This window comes from Acomys russatus, chromosome 3, assembly GCF_903995435.1.
Source record: "Acomys russatus chromosome 3, mAcoRus1.1, whole genome shotgun sequence".
Taxonomy (NCBI): Eukaryota; Metazoa; Chordata; class Mammalia; order Rodentia; family Muridae; genus Acomys; species Acomys russatus.
Window position 1 is genome coordinate 19,778,335 of NC_067139.1, and position 21,646 is coordinate 19,799,980.

The 21,646-nt window shown below is 41.5% G+C and overlaps 1 protein-coding gene across 7 annotated transcripts in view; it reads left to right on the forward strand.

Moving 5' to 3' along the window:
* Nucleotides 1-21,646, forward strand: part of Fars2 (phenylalanyl-tRNA synthetase 2, mitochondrial) — a 406,536-nt gene that overhangs the window by 16,490 nt on the left and 368,400 nt on the right. For 4 of the 7 annotated variants that reach the window (XM_051170083.1, XM_051170062.1, XM_051170076.1 and 1 more), the window contains exon 2: nt 12,693-12,778. The exons of 1 other annotated variant lie outside the window; for it this stretch is intronic. The gene's annotated coding sequence lies outside the window, so the exon portion shown is untranslated. 2 more of the 7 variants (XM_051170077.1, XM_051170079.1) reach the window with 1 other exon arrangement.

The following is a 21,646-nucleotide window of genomic DNA, read 5'->3' on the forward strand; positions in this document are numbered from 1 at the left end:
AGGAAAAGCTGTGCATGGACAGTCTTAGTTCTCGCCAGGATCCATGCCTCTGATGAAATTGCAGCCATTGCCTGTGCCTAGGCTAGGGACCTGGTGGTACTAGCCTTGGTCAGTCTTTGAAGACAGATCCTCTTTTGTACTTTTCAGTGTTTCTTCAATTAAATGTTAGATGTGCCTCTTTTCAGTACACAGTAAAGATCTCAAAATGAGCTTGGTCTAGATGCACATGTGTACAATCTTTGGCACTTTAGAAGTAGGCACAGGAGATTGTCAGTTGTCGGCTTGCGTGAGCCTAGTAACAAGTTATTCATTAGCAGGAGCAGCATAGGCCTTGTTCCAAAAATAGAAAAGTGCAAAAGGACTAGGATGTAGCATAGCGTTGAATGCTTGCCTGGCATGCATGAGGCCCTGAGAACTGATGAAAAGCATTTGCTAGTGAATTATCTCTTTTAAAGTATAGGCAGTCTATGACTTAGGATGGCTGTGTTTTGATTTTGTGGAATATACTGTGGCACATAAGCAATATACATTCATGTTGAGTTGATTCCATAGAAACATGTACTTAGAATTTTGAATTTGAATCTCTGCAGGGCCAGGGATGTGTGGGAAGACCTTCTCTTGGATGCTGTGCACTGGCTTTGAGCTATTCCTCCCATTCAGCCCTGTGGTTAGCAGAGAACCATGTATGATACAGTGCTCTATGTTGCTGAGCTACTTTTCCTTAGGTGGTTTAAATGTGTTTTCAGGTTTTGCTAATTTAAACCTGTCATGGACTATTAGTTATGTTTCTCATTGCTATGACAGAATACCTGACCATCTTTCCCTAAAAAAAAGGTCAAAGAAAGGTTTCTTTTGGTATATAGGTTGAGGGGTTATGGTTCATCTTTTCAGGGAAGTCATGGTAGCTTGCGTGAGAGTCAGCTGGTCGTATTGCATTTGTAGTCTGGAAGCAGATGAACGCTAGTCCTCAGCCTGCTTGCTTCTTTCCTCCTTTTACTTAGTTCTGGATCCCAGCCCATGGAATGGTACTCACATTCATGGTGGATCACCCTTCCAGATAGGGTCAGCTGTGTGTCTCCTAGGTAATTCTACAGCACATCAACCTGACAGTGAATGAATGGGTGCATGGGTTTATGGGATGTAACTGACTTATGAGTCAAGAGCACCAGCACCCCAGCTTCAGTTTACATTGATTGTGTCTTTGCAATGAATCATAGACTGGTGTGCACCACTGTTTCAACAGGGATGTACCTGCCTCAACCTGGCTGTGTCATCATGCAAGTGGGGGCTGTTGGGAGTTTGGGATATCAAGGGAGACTAGATGTCTTGACACTCCACCAGCTGGGGAGGACCAGGGTTTCTTTCCGCCTACATGTTTTCATCTCTGTAAACTGTGCAGCACAGGGACAAGACTATCTGGAAATAATGTCCATCTGTGTGTACTGTGTTTACTACCCAACCTCATAATACTGTGGTGCAAGCTTATTTGCCAAATTTGATAAGAGATGTGATCACATTTCATCATTTAACATTTTCTAGCAGAGATCCTGTTTTCCTCCCCCTAAAAGAAGTGGAGCAAGAAGGGAGGAAATCCTGGGTAGCTTAACTCCCTTGGAGCAGAGAGGAGGGTGGTGTCTTCTGTCATGCTCAGGAAAACTTGCGCATACTGAGGACAAGGCTGGAGCTGTCCCCTGGATCTCTCCTTCCTACTCTGTTCAGGGTATAGAGGTGCCTCCTGAAGGTGCTTGTGGGATCTTTCAAAGGTGGCTTGGGCTGAGGATGGTGTACTCCTAGTGCACGCCACCAGGGACCCGACAACCTGCTGCCAGAAACGTCAGCTAACAAGGCAGAGACAGAGTGGATAGAACCTCGAGGTTCATGTAAATGGAACTGGTAGTTACTGGGTGTGTATTTTTATTTTTTTCATATAAATTAAAACCTATCTCTTATCTACCTAAAATAATAAACTCACTTAGTTTAGAGGTTGAAAGTTCTCAAGATCTGCAGTTGGGAAGCTGGAGACACAGCAGAACTGAATGTTTTGTTTTGTTTTGTTTTTTTTGAAGAGTCTCCCTCCCTCCCTCCCTCCTTCTCTCTCTCTCCCCCTCTCTGTGTGTGTGTGTGTGTGTGTGTGTGTGTGTGTGTGTATGTATGTATGTATGTATGTATGTATGTATGTATGTATGTATGTATGTAGCCATGTAGGCCAGAAGAGAGTATCAGATCTCCTGGAGCTAGAGTGGTTGTGAGCTACCTGACATGAGTGCTGCAGCAGCAAGTGCTTTTAACTAAATAATCAGATCTTTAGCTCTTAAAGAACTAATCTTTTAAGCTCTAATTTGAATTCAAAGACCCAAGAACCAGGAGAGGCAGTGGTGTGAGTATCTGTCATGTCTGCCTGAAGAACTGTAGCTTAAGTTCTGTTCCAGAGTCAGGAGAAGATTGCTATGCCATCTTGAAGACAGATGGAGAAAGAGGGAGGAGAGAGGAGGAATTTGAGGTGTCAAGGAGGAGGGAAGGAGAGAAAGAGGGGGGATGGAGGGAGGGAGGGGAAGATATAAATGAGAACATGATTCCTTTTGTTCAGATCCCCAGTTAATTGGATGAGGACCACCACCTTGGGAAGCATGGTAGGCTTTCCTCAATCTGTTGATTCAAATGCTAACCTTAACCACAGGTATCTTTGCAGTCACACTCAAGATACCAAGTAAGCATGTAACACTGTTAAAGGTATTCAAGGCTCCTAGGGTAGACAGGTGTTGGAGGCACAGAGGTCCTTGTACTCACAGAGAAGAACTAAGAGACTCAGGCATGTTAATCACACAGGGGCATCTCCTCAATGGAGAAGATAGAAATCGAATACCTGCATTTGATTCAGAAAGCTGAGAGTGGATTTTGTTAATGACCAGTGGCTTGTTTGCTATCAGTGGAGGTGGGACCTCACTGACTTTTTGCTGTAGAGGCAGACCTCACTTAAATTCTCCAGAATGATTATCCTAGACTCTTCCACTCTAGACCATTACCCATACTTAGGAGAAATGTCACAGGTACTTTGTGGCCTGCAAACCTCTATGCTATCAGTCAGAGACCACACTAGATTCTAGGCCTTTAAGCTATAGAACCACCCTCATGGTCACATGTACTTAGTAAGAGTTTACACCTTAAACTTTATTGTGCACTTGGATTGGACTCATTGTTTCCTGGAAACCTTTTTACAAGTTGTACTGTGTTTTAAATAGGCTGACTATAAACCACATAGCATTAGACTCCTGAAGTTTGATCCAGGTTGAAGAGGTCAGTTTGAGCTGGATTTTCTCTTCAAGGGTTCATTTCTCTGCTTGGATACCTGCAGAGACCCCCTCAGACAGGTACTGAGGGATTGCAGAGTTTAAAGTTTGTCATCAGCATGGTTTTCTAAAGGCTGAGGGTTTTTCACCCTCACCGCCCCTCCCCCCATTCCCATAGTGGTTGTGCTGAGGGGCCTACCACATTACAGTCAACAGTGAAGGAAAGGTTTTTCACCCTGATTTGCTATTCCCAGCAGCCTGATATTGTTGAAGACTGTGGAGTTGTTCACCTTTGGTGAAAATGATGGTAATGCCCTTAAATAGGAAGTTGCCATGATGAAAATATCTCCCTTGCCCATGTTATTAGTGGCATGTTAAGACAAGCCAGTTAAAATTCACAGTAATTAGAAGCTCATTCAAGCCTCTTTCCTCCCTTAAGAAGCAGCAAAGTTAACGGCTCTTTCTGTACGTGCCCACTCAGAAGTTGACAGGTCAAGAAGTGAGATTACAAAGATTTAGAGGAAGGAGGAGGGCTGCCCCGGGTTATGTATGGGCTGTACCCTGACTTCTTCTGAAATAGATTGGAGTGTCACTTAAATACTGTGCTTGGTTGCTCAGGTTAGTGAGACAGCTACAAAATGCACTAGATTTAGTGTCTAGAATATGCTTAGCCATCCCACCCTGAGACCATGCTTCTCAGTTTCCTGCATCTTGTAACTTGGCTTGTGACTTGTCTTTTTGAAGACTTATTTGTCTAATCTTTGTTTAAACATTGTTTCTTTAGAAAAGCTTCCCCAGTCATTTTTTTTTTTTTTAATCTAAAAGTGTGGTTTCCCACTTCTACTTTTAAAGTCTCTTGTAGGCTCTTTCTTTTTTTTCTTTTTCTTTTTGATAGTGGAAAATTTATTTTAAATTAAGTAAAAGTAAACAAGTCAAAGCAATACATGCCCCTCAATTAGCTTCTGAATAGATGGAACACAATATTTCAGAGGTAACTGAGGATATGTGAAAGCAGAGTAGTCTCTTTCTTAAATTGCAAGCTTTGTTTCATTGTCTCTGTCTGCAGTTAGCACAGTGCCCATCACAAAACAGGTACCCACAAACATTTGCTGAAGGAACCAGGAAAATGATATATTGTTGAAAAAAGGCCCTCAGGTGTCTTGTAGTTCTAGAGGAGTACTAACAGACAGTCTGGTGATGGAAGGTTTCTTACTTCTCTCTCTAACATGCCAGCCTTGGCCACAAGTGGCTCTGGCGTGCTTGCAACATGACAGTGTAATAGAGGGACTGACTTTCTGCTTTATAGTCACAGATGGCTAGTGATTACTTGATAACACATATCTTCAAGATGAGATTTTATTGATTTCTAACAATTAAAAGTATTGTCACTGACTACTATGCCAGCAAACACTGCTAATTTCTGGAGCCAGAAAGGCTGTGTAGTGGTAGTTCATATGTATAACTCCTTTTATATACACAGTTGTTAGGCTGTATATTTCACTTGAAATTTGTAGAAAATCTTACTGTCTTTATAATAAAGTACTGTTTTGTCTTACTGCATTTTCCTTCTAGTCATTGCATTTATTATTTTAATTGTATAGTATAATTTGATTGGGGTCATCCTGGGTAAGTGTGAGAGCCTATGTCTTTTGAAATATGATTGGGTTGGTTTCCTTTGTATTCAGATGTTCTGCCCATTCCTTTGTGAGGATTGTCATTGTTTAAGTGTGGCTGTGACTGTCAGCATGGGTTGATCCTAGAGGATAACCAGTTTTCACACGAAGAGTTACACTTAATAAGAGACTTGTCACATTGAACTTGACTGACTTGTCTAAGTAAGGGTAAGATTTAATGAGGAATTAGCAGAATAGACTTTAATTAGGGTTGCTGAGGTCAGGCACACTCAGGGAGGTGTGACATAGACCTATAATAGGTTTGATGTATCTGACAAGCTGCTCTTATGTTTTCTCATTCAAGTCTTCACATAAGAGATAAAAAGAGCTTAGAGTTGTACCTTTTACTGCCTTAAAAATAAACATTGCAGCCATGTTTCACTATGTTTATTTTGTTGTAATGAAGTATATAACATAAAGATTTAGCCATTTGTATGTATACTGTATTGTATATGTCCTGTGTACTGACATGATTGGGTAGACATTGTGCTTCCTTAGAAGGTTTTTTGTTTTTGTTTTTGTTTTTTTTTAATCACCTCAGACCAAAGTTCTGAATCTTCTACGTAACACAGCAGTTCCAATTTCCATCACTTCCCACTCATGGTAATCATTCTGCTTCCTGCCTGCGAGCTTGGCCATGCATGTTAATTTACATCCGTAGCCACTGTTCAGGCCTGTATATGGCACTGACACCAAATGTCTTGAGGGATCATGTCTTTAAAATGACCGCAGCACACTAATTGCCTCACACTGGAAGTGGGAAACACTTCTTGTTAAGGACATAGAGCTTCTGGCCATCACTAACCTTACATCTTACCCCGAGTCTGATCATGTCTCTCATTTAAGAAAATAATAATTCTTGAAAATTACCTTTAAGTGACAGGCAAAAAGATTGTTTCTCTTAAGTTCATACTTGGTATTGAAACTTTTTTTAAAAACCAGTTTGCATTGTGAAAGACTGAAACAGTCACAATTTAAAATGTGTTCTGGTTTATCAGTATAAAGACTCAGGATCCAGAGCAGTACATCAGAATCAATGAATTCAAGATGGAATTTTCAGCTATTTAATGAGCAGCATGAGTTTTTGGAACTTGAAAGACAGTGTTCATTTTCCTAGATGCCTTGCTCTGGAGACTGCTGCGGGCACACCCTTGAGTTCAGGAGACTCAAATAGAGCAATAGGTACATTGGCCTGGGTAAATAGGGGACAGAGGCGGTGGGTAGTCTGAAAGGCAGCCTGTGCCCGATGCTGCAGCCTGTGGGAGAGGACGTTAGGGAAAGGCTCCCGAGTACTTGCCAGTCCTTGTGGTGATGAGGATCCCTGTTTTAGCAGTGCAGGTGGGGAGAAATCATGTGAATGCAGTGAATGAGACAGCTCCACTCGCTTGGTGGTAGGAGAAACTCATGGTTTGTTGCATTCAGCTAGAGTGTGGGTTATAGTTCATGGGAAAAATTGAAGGATCTCTTTGTTGCATCAGTTCTAGTGAGGGACCAAGTGATTTCGAGATTGCAAACTAGCGGCTCTATCGGCTGTTTGGTGTACAGGAAGGAGAATTAGGCCAATGCATTTGTGAAGTCTTGAAGGTGTAATGTGTGTGTCGTAGAGTGAGCCTCCCTCCTGATTGCCCTACAGCTCGCACTAATTGTTATGCATTTGCTAATGCAGGCATAAAAATTCTGTTTTCAGTCCTTGCACAAGGTCAGCCATGCTTCACACACATCAGCATCCTGCTCATGTTTTAAACTGTTTATGGTTGGAACTATTGCAAGAGGAGTGGCCCCATTCTTTTTTTGTTTTGTTTTGTTTTGTTTGTTTGTTTGTTTTGTTTTTTTGAGACAGGGTTTCTCTGTGTAGCCCTGGCTGTCCTGGACTCACTTTGTAGACCAGGCTGGCCTCGAACTCACAGTGATCCACCTGCCTCTGCCTCTTGAGTGCTGGGATTAAAGGCGTGCGCCACCACGCCCGGCCCAGCCCCATTCTTATATACTTACGTAGTCCCTAGACATTACAAATACATAAGTTTTTTTTTCTCTTTCATTTAGTGAATATCCTTGTTCGTGTGTTATTTCCTCGTCTTGATAGGTCTATTTGCAGGTTCAAATTGCTACAGATGGGATTGCTGGTTAAAGGATATATGCATTAAAAATTAGATCGATCTCCCAAATTGTTTCCCATTAAATTTTTATCAGCAATTTCTTTTTCTTACAGTATTGGTTATTTTCCAATCCTTGATTTTTAAAAATGATCTCGTTACTCCAATATTCATTTCTCTGGAGTGAAATGATATTTTCATAACTTTCAGAGGTATTTGCAATTCCTTTTTTGGTACCATTCGGTCTCTGGATGATTTCGTGTTTCCATTCAAAAGCTGGACTGTGGGATACTTAACTATTGTGGTGCTTTCCTGGAGGTTTTGGTTGATGCAGTGGGATAAAATTAAGACAATAGCAATCCTTTTGTACTTTAGTATAGTTTTCATCACAAGGGCCTCAGTGTTCATCAGCTCCCTTTGGAGAGTCTGAAGGGTGGAGCATATGAAATGGAAGAATGAATTTCCCGGAACAGTATCCCCACATTCTATGTGTGACTGTCATATCCCCCATGCCTCTGCCATTCTGTTTTACCACTAACAATTAATAGAGTTCTGTTTGTCAATATTTTATTTATGATTTTTGCATAGACTTTAAAAAGTAGCACTTAGAAATGTCTGCTATATATAAGAATCCTTACTGAAACAAGTTTTCCAAGTTCTTTGACAGCTTCTTAGTGGTCAGTACTTTCCCCCATTCACAGTCTCTTTTACCTTTTGGATTCATCTGTGGCATTTCACATCCCCTAACACCTACCCTCTTCCTTCTTGTATCTTTCTGCCTCCTAGGCTCTTTCCCCATTTGTGTCCCATGTGTCCTTCAGGTTGCACCCCTCTCTTCCTCAGTGTTCTCCCCTCATCATCTCTTATCTAATTTCATAGCCAATATCCATACTCACTCCCATATAACATGTGTACATATAAATAATATAAAGTAGGGCCCGCTATGAGAGAACACACAATTTTTGTCTAAGTCTGGATTAACTCAATGTAATACTTTCTAGACCCATCCTTTTTTCTACAAATGTAATGCCTTAATTTTGCTTTATAGCTGAATAAGATTCATTGTGTATATATCCTGCATTTCCATTATCCATCTTTTGACGTATGTCTAGGTTGGTTCCATTTCCTTGCTGTTTTGAATAATGCATCAATAAACATGGATGTGCAGTTATCTCTGTGATAGGATGTAGAGTCCTTTGTGTTTGAGCTGAGCTGGATATAGTTGAATAATGTGGTAGGTCTAATTTTAAACCCTATTTCCATAATGCTATTCTAGTTTACAGCCTCAACAACCATGCATGGAGAATCCTCTTTCACTACCTTCTTACTAGCATTGCTGTTGTCTCTTCTTTTTATGATAACTATTCTGATGGGTGTTTTTCTTTTTTTTTTTTTCCTTTTTTCTAAATAGGTGTGCACCACCACACCCAGCTTCAAAAGAGTTTTAATTTGCATTTTTGTTTGTTTGTTTGTTTATTTTTCAAGACAGAGTTTCTCTGTGTAGCATTGGCTGTTCTGGACTCATTTTGTAGACCAGGCTGGCCTTGGATTTACAGAGATCTGCCTGCCTCTGCCTCGCTGAGTGCTGGGATTACAGGCATGGGCCACCATCCCTGCTTAATTTGCATTTTATGATGGCTAAGGATGCTGTGCTGAGCTCCTTTTAAAATACTTATTGGACATTTGTGTTGCTTGCTATGTGAACTGATAGCTCATTTTCCTAGGCCTTTTGTAGATGAGTAACTTTTTTTGTTTGGACCATAGCTGGGAAAGATTTTCTCCCATACTGTAGTCTATCTGTCTGTTGATAGTTTTCTTTACTATGCAGACACTTAATTTCATGTAATTTGGATGTATAACTAGTTGTCTATTTAAAGGTCACTGACTTGAGATGTAGCTCAGTGGTAGAGCACTTGCCTAATATGTTCAAATGTTCAATCCCTAGTAACACACACACACACACACACACACACACACACACACACACACACAGAGTAATGCTTACTGATAAGATTTTTAGATTTGAAAATAAGACATCTTAGGAGAAACAGTGTGCTTCCTCAGTAGTATGTAGTTCTGTTTTTCTATATGAACTACAAAGCTCTGGGGTGACAGTACTATTTAGATGATATGTGACTGGATGATGTTGATATGCCGTGATTCACAGGGGATGTATGATTGGTTGGTGCCAATGAGGTTAGCCTTAGTTGTTAATATACCCTCTCCCCTTTAGTGCCAATTTAAACAGTTGCAGAAAGAAGGCTGTGATAACAGTTCAAATAATACTTACCGGAATGCTCACTGGAAGAAAGTGACGTATATAAGAATTCACCTTCTTTCTTCTCACTTAGAAACATTGCAAAAGTAGGTATAAAAATATACACACGGTGAGATATGTGTTGACTATTAGGCACAAGACTCTTAGTCTTTATTTTCTTGTAACTTTTATGTTTCTTCTTGCTAACATTTAATAATGTAAGGAACATGAGCTACTTGTTATTAGTGTATGTTATTGAGATGAGTATGTGAGTGCTGGTGCACTTACACCATGGTGCACACATGGATGTTGGAAGACAATGTTAAGGCATTGGCTGTTTCTTTCCACTGTAGGACCTGGGAATCAAACTCAGGTTGTCAGGCTTGCAATGCAAGTGCTTTTACCCACTGAGCTACCTCCCCAGCCCACTGAGTATTGTTTTATCTGGCTTAGGAACCTGCTACTTGAACCCTTACCAATTTATTTATTATGAAGATTTAAAAATAAAGCTATTCTTCTAGCTTCTTCTAAACACCATTCTAAAATCCACTGCTGCTTAGAGCTCTTCCCTGAAGGCAAGGTGGCACGGAGTTGGCAGGAGGGGAACAAAGTGTAAGAGGCTGGTAATTTCAAATCCCTAGACTGTTCAGCTTCAGAAAGAGCAAGAAAAATAATTTGCTCACCTTTTACTAATTATAGTACAATGAAGTTTTAAGCCTGCTTTATGAAAAATAATTGTTTATTTTCTCTGGTAATATTAATGAGTTAGAGATTTATCTACTTTTGTTGCCTTTAGTGTTAAATATTTAATATATTTGAAAAATATTCTATGCAAAAATCATTGATTTATTATACTAATATGTGGTAGTTAGATATAAAAGCCTAGGAAGACACATTTCCATCTTCCAAAGAGTGGATATTTTAGTGAGAGAGAGTAATATCAGCAACTTTAACAAACTCTCATGGGAGGCCTGAGAGCAGAGTCACCCTTACAGACAGGCAGAGGGTAGCTTTTCTTAGAGGATGTTAGAGTGAGCAGGAGTTAGCTAGGAGGGGTTGCTGGGCTTCTTTTGGCTAAGGATAGACATGGGTTTGTGTTTAGTATCTAAGCTCTGTTTAGATACTAAGTTTGTTCCTTTTTAGGAAAGAAAGAGATACAGTCCTGAAAAGGGTGGGAGCTGACACTGTATTTGTTTTGTTAGAGGGTGGTACTTTTGGTCTTAGTGGGAGAAATGTGGGTCTTTGTATATGTTGAAGGGACTGAGCCTGACGCCTTGTCCTAGGCAAGATGCAAGCTTCCTTCTCCTTTGACAGGATGAAGCAGGAAGATTGGCGTCAGTGAGTGCATGCATGGGGCTGGTATGAGCATGGGAAGGACCCTGACTCCTTAGCTCTGCAGGAGGACAAATGATTTACCCCTTCCCCCACCAAATAGGCTGTTGTTTTAGGTTTCACTGTCTAGAAACTTAAATTGTTGTTAAGTCTTTAAACCCCAGTGGAGGAAAAGTTATTACTCAATGGTAATGTGGATACTTACTTTTATTCAAGAGTCTTTGCAAAAGCCAATTTCAAAACTCTCTGTACCATTTTTTCATCTATCAGAAGGCTTGTTCAAATTATATTCTTGTCATGAGCATTTTGGAGCTTGAGGACACCAGAAGTGTTGCAAGATGAATTTTCAGTGCTGATTTTGACCATGGCGGAGTGGCTGTGAAGGCTAAAGGTCAAGGGTTTGATTGATTGGGTGATTAAAATTCCTTTTAAAACAAATTAGATGTGGCAGATTTGCCACAGGTGAGAAGTACTACAAGGAAATGAATCTCATTAGCAGGTAAAACTTCTTGGCTCATCAAAAAGGAAGCTTCATGTTTTACACACACACACACACACACACACACACACACATACACACACACATGAGTGGCCTATGGAGGAAGGCATAGTTAGTATTGTACAATTCAGATACACCAAGTACGTTTTAAAAATAATGTTTATAAACATGCAAGCACTAGACGAGACTATTTTTATTTTTATTTTTGAAGTTGGTAATTACCCTAGTATTTGAGGTTAGCCATTTACTGTATTTGCCTTTATACTTGGGGTCTTCCAGGCTTTTACACTTGTGATCAGACACTCAGATTTGTGGTCTCTTGTTTAGGAGGAAGCTGTAGGGGAAGAAAGGAAACCTTTAGGCAGGAGAGTTGGAGCTCTCACTGGCCTGAGAGAAAGAATGTGTTTGGGCTGCTGGTCTGAGACAGTGATCTGTGGGAACACATGCATTTCAGGACATAATGCAGGGCAGAGCTGAGCTATATGTAGTTGCATATATGTTACATCCACACAAAGATCTTGGTAAGGAAAATATTGAAACTGTTTGTAGTTTACATGGAATAAATAAAAGGAAGTGAGAAGATGGCAAAAAAGGCCCTCAGAAAGGAAAGACAATTCGAGATGCTGCTGCCGCTGCTGCTGACAACTGCTAGAGGTGGGAATTGCTTCAGTGTAGCTGTCTGTCCTTCAGATTTTACAAATTCATTTTGTTTTAAAACTTAGATTTGTAGGGTATACATCGTAAAAATGTAGTGTTTTTCTGGTTCCCTGGAGACTGGGTTGGGTGAGCTCTTTTTTTTTTTTTTTTAATTTTTGCTTGGGATTTTATAATAAAGTAACTTAAATTTCTTTTTTCCTCTCTCCCTGAATCTCCTCTCCCTTCACCAAATCCCTCTTGTTCCCATCCCCATCCACCTTTAGTCTATCCACAAAATGTACTCTATTTTCCCTTCCTAGGGAGGTTCATGCATTCTCCCTATAAAATGCTTTAAAAAGCATCAGTAGAAGTAACATAGTCTCTCTCTTGTCAAGTAAAAGAATATTTATAATATCGAGGAGCTTTCCTCTTTCCTTCCTCATGTCAGGAGCCTGGTTTTGAGATGATTGTTAGCAAGCAATCTAGGAAATAAAGTATGACAATCAGTGGGTTCTCTAGTCATCTTAGCTTTGTAGTGTGGCGAGACGTGGCTTCTTGGTCTTCACCCCACTGCAGTGGGCATTTCCATGGAAGGGTGTTCTTGACAGAGAAGCCCAGTGCTGGGAGGTGCACCTCACAGAAGGCATACAGCCCAGAGGTCAGAGTCTTTGAGTCAGTGAGGACTGCAAGGAGTCAGAGAAGCAGGAGAGTAAGACGGGAGCTGGTATCAAAGGAATATCTACTGAGTGCTAGCCCATGCTTTGCAACTTACATGCATGGGGAATGGAGGAGATCCTAAGTAAATGTGTTTTGGTGACATGGACACAGCCACATCAAGTGCCCTGATGCCTCAGTCCCATGAGTTGCAATGTGGAACTGGTGAACCATATGATAATTTTGTGTTCACTTCTGCAGGTACCCCTGCACTGTTTCCTTTGGTGGCTGTCTGGTTTTGCATTCCTACAAGCAAGTGTACAGGGGTTCAAGTCTCCACCTAGGAGGTAGGTATGATTGTCCTCACTGTTAGAACCTGGAAGGAAGTGGAGAGAAGCTAAGTGAGTGTCACACACATGAAGTCATTTCATATATGTGGATCAGAATTTGGACTCACTATCAGACTCCAAACCATGTCCCATGCCACACGTGTGATGAGGTACAGAGAGTAACCAGCAGCACATGGATTCAAAGTCTGCCTTGAGAGCTAATGCTGGTAAGCTTCTGCTAGCCTCTTCCTTTAATGTAAAAATCTTCTTTAAAATATAGTGATCAGCTGGGTGCGGTGGTGCACACATTTAATCCCAACACTTGGGGAGGCAAAGGCAGGCATGTCTCTGTGAGTTCAAGACCATCTTGGTCTACAAAAAAGGTCCAGGACCTCCAAGGCTACACAGAGAAATCCTGTCTTGAAAAAAACAAAAATAAAATAAAGTAACCTTTAAATGCCATCATATGACTTTCCTTCAACTTTGTGGATTTATACTTTAAAATTTTTTGCTTTTTTTCATTTAAAATATTAACTTAAAAATGTTAGCACTGTTTGGTCTTCTTTTTGACTTTCCTGAGTAAATTTTTTTCTTTAAACTTTTTGAATAAATATGCATTGATACTAGTGAATTTTAAAATACAGTTCTACTCTATCCCTTTCTGTCAGAAATTTGCTTTCAAATAAAACTAAGCAAAGTATCTAAAGCCGACTTAAGCTGGGGAAGTCTGGAGGGGAGCAGTGGTAAACGTTGCAGGCTTCTTATTCAGATAAAGTGAACTTACTGCTTTTGGCCTCACAGGAAAAATAGGAAACATATTCATTTCTTCTGCATATATTTTGCTAAGAGAGTGTTGGTTCTCTCTCAAGGGGACATATGGGGTTATGTGGCGTTCAGAAATAGAGCCATGGCAAGAGGTGCTGGCCCAGCTCAGCTGCTGTATTCTCGTCACAGGATGTCCAATATCTCACATTGATACTATTGAGTAAACATGAAGGACACCTGGAACTGGCCTCATCAGAGCTGCCTTGTAAGCAGGGAGCCAGGGTGTGCTCTGTCCTCACTTTCTCTTGCAGGATTTTGAGGAGATAAAAGACCCTGTCCCAGGGTCCATGGCTCACATCCTGCTGAGCTGCGACTTAGAGGCACAGCACTTCCTATCTGGCAGGAGGTTGAGTGCATTCCCAGCACTAAAGAGAGAAGATGTAGAAACAAAGACTTTAACATATGGTGAAGGTGTGGGGACTTGACGATATTCTCCCTAACTGCTTTCTAATCTGTTGTTCTGTAGGTCTTACTTAAAGGTTTTACTATGATGAATCACAAAAATGCCTAATCTCATGCTCTCCTTATTAGCTCAGATTGCTGGGCTGTATTCCTTACATATGAAAGGAAGGAATCTCTTTTATTATTATTTGATTTATGCTAGAAAATTACTCTCCTGTCTTTCTTTAGTGCTGGTTGCTATAGCAGAAAGATTTAGTTCACTCTGTAGCGTGATGCCCTCCAGAGTTGGTGGTATATTGATTAGTATTCTCTAGAAGAACAGAACTTACAGGATGAATCTATAAATATGTAGAAAGGGGACTCATTAGAATGGAGTACAGCTGATATAGCAATGGCTGCCTACTAATGGAAGGTCCAAGAATCCAGAAGGTGTTCAGTCCATGAGGCTGGATGTCTCAGCTGGTCTTCAGTTACCCTGGACTTCTGAAGAAGTAGACTTTAATGCCAGTGAAGGAATTGATTTGCTAGTGAGATTAAAAGTGGATCTTCCCACTTCAAAAGATGTGGATTAAAGGTGTTATCTTCCTTCCTCAAAGATCTGGATTAGAAGCAGGCCTTCCCGCTTGATGATTTAATTCAGAAAATAATCCCCACAAATGTGCTCAGCCTTTTGGGGTTAGTTAGTTCCAGATGCAGTCAAGTTGACAGCCAAGGATAGCGGTCACAGGTGGCTACTTAACTCTGTAAACCAAAGACTGATGCCTTTTGATGTTTTTCTGATGCTTCTCTTTTAAATGTTCACCTCTTTATCCAAGGACAGTGGCCTTGTTGGACTGTGACTTTAAGGTTACTTAGTAGAAATGTCCTCAGAGTTTGGGTATGAGCTTTAAGATTGGGGGAAGTGTGTACTCTCCTTGTTTTATATTTACTTTTTAATGAATGTTTTAATCTCGGCATAGTGGCTACATTCTTGTGGAGGCAGAGAGATTGTGAGTTCATGGCCATCTGGGCCACATTGCAAGACTGTCTCAAAAACTGAAAATCAAGTGAAGGAATGATTAGGTATAATATTTGAAAATGGTGTCTTTGCTTTGTTTCCTGTTTTTCTGTGAGAGCGCTGTTCATAGTTAGAACAACATAAATGCGTGACTGGTGTGGCCTTCCTGCCATGTGTGCCGTGGAGGTCTGACTGATGGCTAAAAGTGACTGAGTTGAGTGACTGAGGACAAGAGCTTCCTTAACTCCAGTACCATTTTTGTATAGTTGGAGCCTTCATACACAGATCCCCTGCTATCTGCTGGGAAGCCACTGCAGATACCAAAGTGCACAAATGCCCTTCTCTTTTGTACAGCAGTGTACTATTTGTATGTCACTAGTGCACACCCTGTAGAACATGCTCATGCATCTCTAGGTGACTTTTGTGGCTCCTAAGACACTGTAAATGCATAAATGCTATTCAGAAGACTGACACACTGTGTTGTCAGGAAGTATAGTCTGTATGTATTTAGTACAAGGCAAGCTTTTTTTCCCCCAGAGACAGAGTTTCTCTGTGTAGGCTTAGCTGTCCTGGACTCGAGCTCACAGTGATCCTCCTGCCTCTGCCTCCTAAGTGCTGGGATTAAAGGCATGCACCACCAAACCAGGCCTTACTCACATATTTTTAAGCTCATAGCTAATGACTCCCTGAACTGGCTGTATGTGTGCGCGTGTGTGCACATACAAGTATCTGAATTTTAGGTCTCTTTGTATCCGTGTATACCTGCTGATTTCTAGTACAGTGAACGTTCTCACTCACCTTTGGCCTGTGACATTTATTGGAGACACCTGCTGCTGACTCTGGTTTTTTTCAGAGAGCAGCATACTATGTTTGGCATAGCATTGCCGTTTAGGCTATCTCTTAACAGGGTGGTGACCTGGGAAGTGGTTCTTCTAACCTTTATGCAGAGTTCTTCCCTTAATTAATTTCTGTGATGACAGATGTGCATAGATGTGGGAGTGAGACATAGGCACTGATGGATGTGAGACAGATTGCTTAGCCTGAGGTACCTGGTCACTTCTGAAATCTTAGAAAAAGAGGTTTTGCTGCTGGGGGGCTCCTAAGCATCTCCAGGAGCAGCTGGAGTGGCTTCTCTGGGTTCCACATCGTTATTTTCCCTTATCTTAGATGCTGACCACCATTGTTGGCTGGTTACTTATATGTGTCACTAAGAAAAGGTCCAAGGTTGCTTAATTTTCTGATGTCTTGGCTCAGGTTGCTTTTGTCTTTTCAAAATATTCTAGAAATTGGAAATAAAAATAACAGCAAGGTAATAGGAAAATACTCTTTAAAACTGAGCCTGTTGTTTCTTGGAGATGTTCTACCAGCTCTTCCTCTTCCTCAGTTCCTAGCTTCTAGCTGTCCTCCCAACCCCCTTCTTCCTGTTCTTCCTCCCACTTCTTCCTGCCTCTCTCTCTTCCTCTCTGGTTTTTGAGACAGTGGGAAAGAACAAATTACAGATGGTTCCTCCCCATCTAGGATTTGAACATTTAAAGAAGTCAACACAGGACTGTTGAAATGGTTCAGTGAGTAGACTGGAATGATGCTCAGTTGGTAAAAGTAGTTGCTCTGAAGTTTGACAACCTGGCTTGGATTCCTGCATCTTTATGGTGGAAAAGGAAGAACAACTGTCAATGGTTGTTCCCTGACCTACATGCTCATGCCTCAGCACTTGCGTGCTTCTCCTTCAGTACGTAAATAAATGCAATAACTTTTTTTTTAAAGCGACTTAGCAAGTATATGCAGTTATAAACACTGGGTTCCTATGGGCATTCTACTTTTAGGAGGACATCATGACTTGCATGTGCAAGTAGTGGTCAGAGGGAATTTTTCCAGAATGCATAGGATAGTGGAAACACCTTGGCTTGCTCTCAGAAGAATGTCTAACCTGGCTTGCATATTTTACCCTCTCTCATTAGGTAAGGACTCATTAGGTAAGGATGCTTTTTGATTGCTCTGGGGTTGGCTGGCATTTGTTCTGATCTTTGTCAATTCAATTTTCTTCAATTTATTATGTTTTCTGTTGGATCATAAACATATGTCATAAGGAAGGGACTGTTATCTTTTAAAATGGTGACCTTTGTGTCTGTCTCCAAGAGTGCTGGTGAATTGTTGTGTGTGATGTGTAGGTAATGAGTAAGAGAAACGAGTGTTTTCTCCTCCTGATCCTGATGGCACAAAGCCCTGTGATGAAGCAACAGATGCTATAGCCCTCCTGCTCATGTGGGAAACCTCCAGCATACTTCACCATAGCATTTCCACAGAAGAATTTAGGCCAGGTATGTTAGATACTTTTCTCACTTCTGGACAAGTTTCTGGCTGTGGTGGTTTGAATGAGAATGGCCACCATATACTCATATATTTGAAATGTGTCATCCCCAGTTATTGGAACTGTTTGGGAAGCGTTAGGAGAAAGTATGATGCTCAGGGTGGGCTTTGAGGTGCCAAAAGCTCATGCCTGTCCCAGTGTCTCTGTCTCTTTTCCTGCAACTTGTGGATCAGATGTGAGCTGCTAGCTACTTTTCCAGTGCTATGTCTGTCTGCCTGTCTCTGTGCTCCTTGCCATGATATTCATGGACTAACCTTCTGAAGCTGTAAGCACTGTTTATTTGTAAGAAGAAGAAAAAAAAAAAAAAAAAAAAAGAAACAATTAAGCACTTCTTTTTATAGGTTGCCTTCGTCAAGTTGCCATTCTGGCAGCAGAACAGTACCTGAGACACCTGCACTGGAGCACCAACAGGAAAGAAGGGCTTTATCTTGACCTATAGTTTGAAGGACTGTAGTTTGTAATGACGGGGAGGACATGACCGCCGGATCATGTCTGTGTCCATAGTCAGGAAGCAGAGAGAGATGTACACAGGTGCTCAGCTCACTTCCTCCCTTTTCCTCAGTCTCCAGCACATGCAGTGTTGCTACCCACTGTCATCGGGAATTTCCTCTTTTCCGTTAAACTTTTCTGGAAACACCTGGATAGACACACTCAGAGGGTTGTTTTCATGGTGGTTTTAAGTCCCATCAAATTGACAGTGAAACTTAGCTTTTCCCAAAATGCCTGAGTTGACCTCTTCCTCCTTTGGGTAGTCTTTTAAGATATCTGGTGGGACTGCTACCTTCTGTGTGGCCTTGAGCTCAGAAGGCTCAGTATCTTTTCTGGAGCCACACAGATGCTGAGGACTGGGAACTCCAAGGAGGGACTCCTGATACCCAGACTAGCATCTTCTCCTCTCTGCTTTATGGGGAAAACTTGGGGAGCCTCATGTAACATGTGCCTCCCATAGCATCCTCTGCAGATACATACTGAGTTTCACTGCGCACTACATGTGTTCTTTTGTCATGGAGCAGAAGTGTGTTTAGGATGATGTCTTCAGTGGACTCTGCTAGAGGATTCAGAGTGACACAGGCCTGGAGCTCTGTATTGAGTTCCAGTAGATGGTGCAGGATTTCAGTTCCATATCAAGTTACAGTTGATGTTATTTCTGGATTAATAAAGCAGTGTTCTTATTTTAAAGGGAGAATGTGCAGTGATGAATATGACTGGTGATTTGAGCATGCATTTTCCACAATGGTGATCCCAATAAAGCTCATTGTGACCCACATGCCCAGGGAAGCAATGTCAGGTTGTCAAGGGAGCATTAGCTTTGGGTTTCTTGATTTCTCTTGTGACAGAAAGTCTCTGCTGTGGGTTGTTTTTCTCCTTTCTTTCTATAACCCTTGCCCCCATGTGTTGTGCACGGTTAGTTGTATAATTGAAATTCTGAGGACAAGCACATTAATAGGAAGGCAGTATTCACGATGAATGCCAAATGATGGGACTTGGAGACAAGGGAGAATTACCAGTGTACTGGCGTTTACAGCCATTGTCTGCCTTGGAAGATGAAGGATCTCTAGACACCAGAACTTGTTCCTTCCGTGATGGCCTTAGGTCCCTGGGAATTGATGATGACCTGGTTATCTCTCAGTGGTCACAGCTGCTGTAGGATCAGGTTTGAAACATTCCACAGTGCTTTTTGCTACATTTTTGTATTTTTTGGATGTTTGCCCTTGGTCTGATGGAAAAGCTTATTTTATACAGAGTGTATAAGCCCCAAACCATGTCCAGAGTATGGCATCCTCTGTCTGCATTTTCTCCCTGGGACAGCTCACAGATGATCCATTTATTCCTACTCTGGACTAGCAGACAAGGTCATCTTTCTCTGCTTGTCTAACACTCACACTGTATGGTCTTCTGTGAAGAACAGCCTTTGTGGCTGCTTGGACTAGAAGCTGCTGCATAGATCTATGAATAATGCCAAGTGCCATGCACCTTGCAGTGTGGGCATTGGAGCCCTAGTTAGGTGCAGCAGGGGCACTGAGGGAATGAAGAAAGAACAGGCACTTGCATAGTGAATGCTGTGTTTCTTAGTGCAGCACCTGGGAAGGGTTTGCCAGTGTCAGTAGGAAGTCTCTGTAGGGAAGCAGTGCCAGGCTGCAAACGTCTGGGAGCAGGAAGCTAGTCTGCACGCACTGATCAATTGTTCATATTGGATGAAAGTTTTGCCATTTCTCTTGAGCCTGAGCCATATGGGTAATAGCTTTGCCTGTTTCCCATGGATCCTAGGGTTTGGAGACCTTGACATGGCCGCTTTCCATGTCAACAATATACTTTTACTCAGGACTTTACGCAGTCATGGCTTCTGTTGCTCCCTATAACCAAGTTGTACTTTTTTAAAATGGAATTTGGTTTCAATCTTGTACCGTATCTTGGGCTTCAGGACCAGTGTTCAGGCCTGTGTTATGTTGGCCCCTCTCTCTAGTCAAGTCCATTGATGTCACAATCTTTAAATGCCACTATATCTAAAAACCACTGACGTCACTATTGCTAAACACATTTCTACTCCATGGTGACAGGGGATAATAGTGATCACATAGTAAAGCTCAAAGTAGTGATCATAAAGCAAAGAGCAACTGGGGTCTTGCTGCACTGTTCTCTGCCACAGAGTACAGGCTTGGTGCTTTTTGACTTTGCTTGGTCTCTAGGGGACTAACACTCTTTCATAATGAAATTAATATTTAGAAAATAGAAAAAAAAGAAAGATGAAGGAAAACTTACCAATCCTTTTGTTATGGGGAGACCTTCATAACACTTCTCTGGTCTCAACCCGAGCAGCAATCTAGGTTCTTGTGTTCACAGAAGCCGAGGCACAGGAGGATGCTTAGTTAGATAAGGGAGGGATTCAAGGATGCGCTCTTTAGAAAAAGAGTGGACAGAGCGGAGCAGCAGTGGTCCTGCTCCCGCAGGGGCGGGCCTTCCCTCTTCCTTCTCCTTATGGCCTCTCCCCTGTGCCTATAGGACGGCACTTCCAGGGAAGAGGTGTGCTTTGCTTCCAAGCTTGTTTTACCCCGAATTCACTAAATTTTAAGAAGCTATATAAGATACAAGGGCATGTATTAGGGGCTAAGACCCTTTAAAAGTTGGTATGTTTACTAGGGGAACAAGTCACACTACTGCGTATGCTTTTCTGGCCAGGAAGTCCCAAGAGCCAGGTAGCTGACTCAGCTCGAGTTGACCACTGTCTCCTGTTTTTTACATTCTGTCTCAAGGACTCTGATCTGTCTTCCTGGAGTCCTCCATCACCATCATCTATGCCTTTCAGGACCCATCTGGGAAGCTGGTTATCCCTACCATTGGTTCTTCATGTAGTGTTTTTGTTGCCTATTAGTTAGTCCCTCCCAGAGCTAATCTTCCTTCCTAACACTTGTTAGCTAGCGGCAAACCGTTTATAACATTCATAGTTTCTGTTCATTCTCTCTCTATGTGCAGATACTATGTAGTTTTAATCAGACTGCTTAGAAAAAATTGCATTAAAAATTAATAAATATATCTTTTTTTGCTATTATTTAAAATCTCTCTGGAGACCTGTCATTGTCTAGTGAGGAGCTTTTAGTAAGGACCTTAAATACTATTTTCATCTGGGCCACTGGATTGTCTCTTCTTCAGAGACAATCAATAAACTGCTGAGTTGGGAGAACTCTGGGTGAACCTGAAGCATACAGATTGGAGGTGAAGGTTTAAGCAGGGACTCAAGGTTGACTGACAGGTGTGGCTTACTGCTTACTGAGGCTACAGCACCTTGTCTTTAGACTTGATTGCTTCATGTGAGATCATTTTAGCCTTTAACATTGTGTGTGTGTGTATGAGTGTATGTGTGTGTGTATGTGTGTGTGTGTGCACGCGTGTTACACAGATATGAATTTCTTCCATGAAAAATTATATCCCAATGCTGATTGCGAATCACTTTCCCTGGTAAGCAATACTTCGTCTTGGAAAGGAAATCTGGTGGCAAAGGCAGATGTGGGGAGGCAGTTTTGAATTTCGTATAGTGCTGATTTTCACTTAGCCAAGAAAGTGTATTTGAAAATAGGATTCTTTTTCCTTTTTCTTTCTTCTTCTTTTTTTTTGTTTTTTGTTTTTTGTTTTTTGTTTTGGTTTTTTGAGACAGGCTTTCTTTGTGTAGCCTTGGCTGTCCTAGACTCACTTTGTAGACCAGGCTGGCCTTGAACTCACAGAGATCCAGCTGCCTTTGCTTCTCAGTGTGTTGGGATTAAAGCATGTGCCACTGTGCCTGGCCCTGAAAATAGGGTTC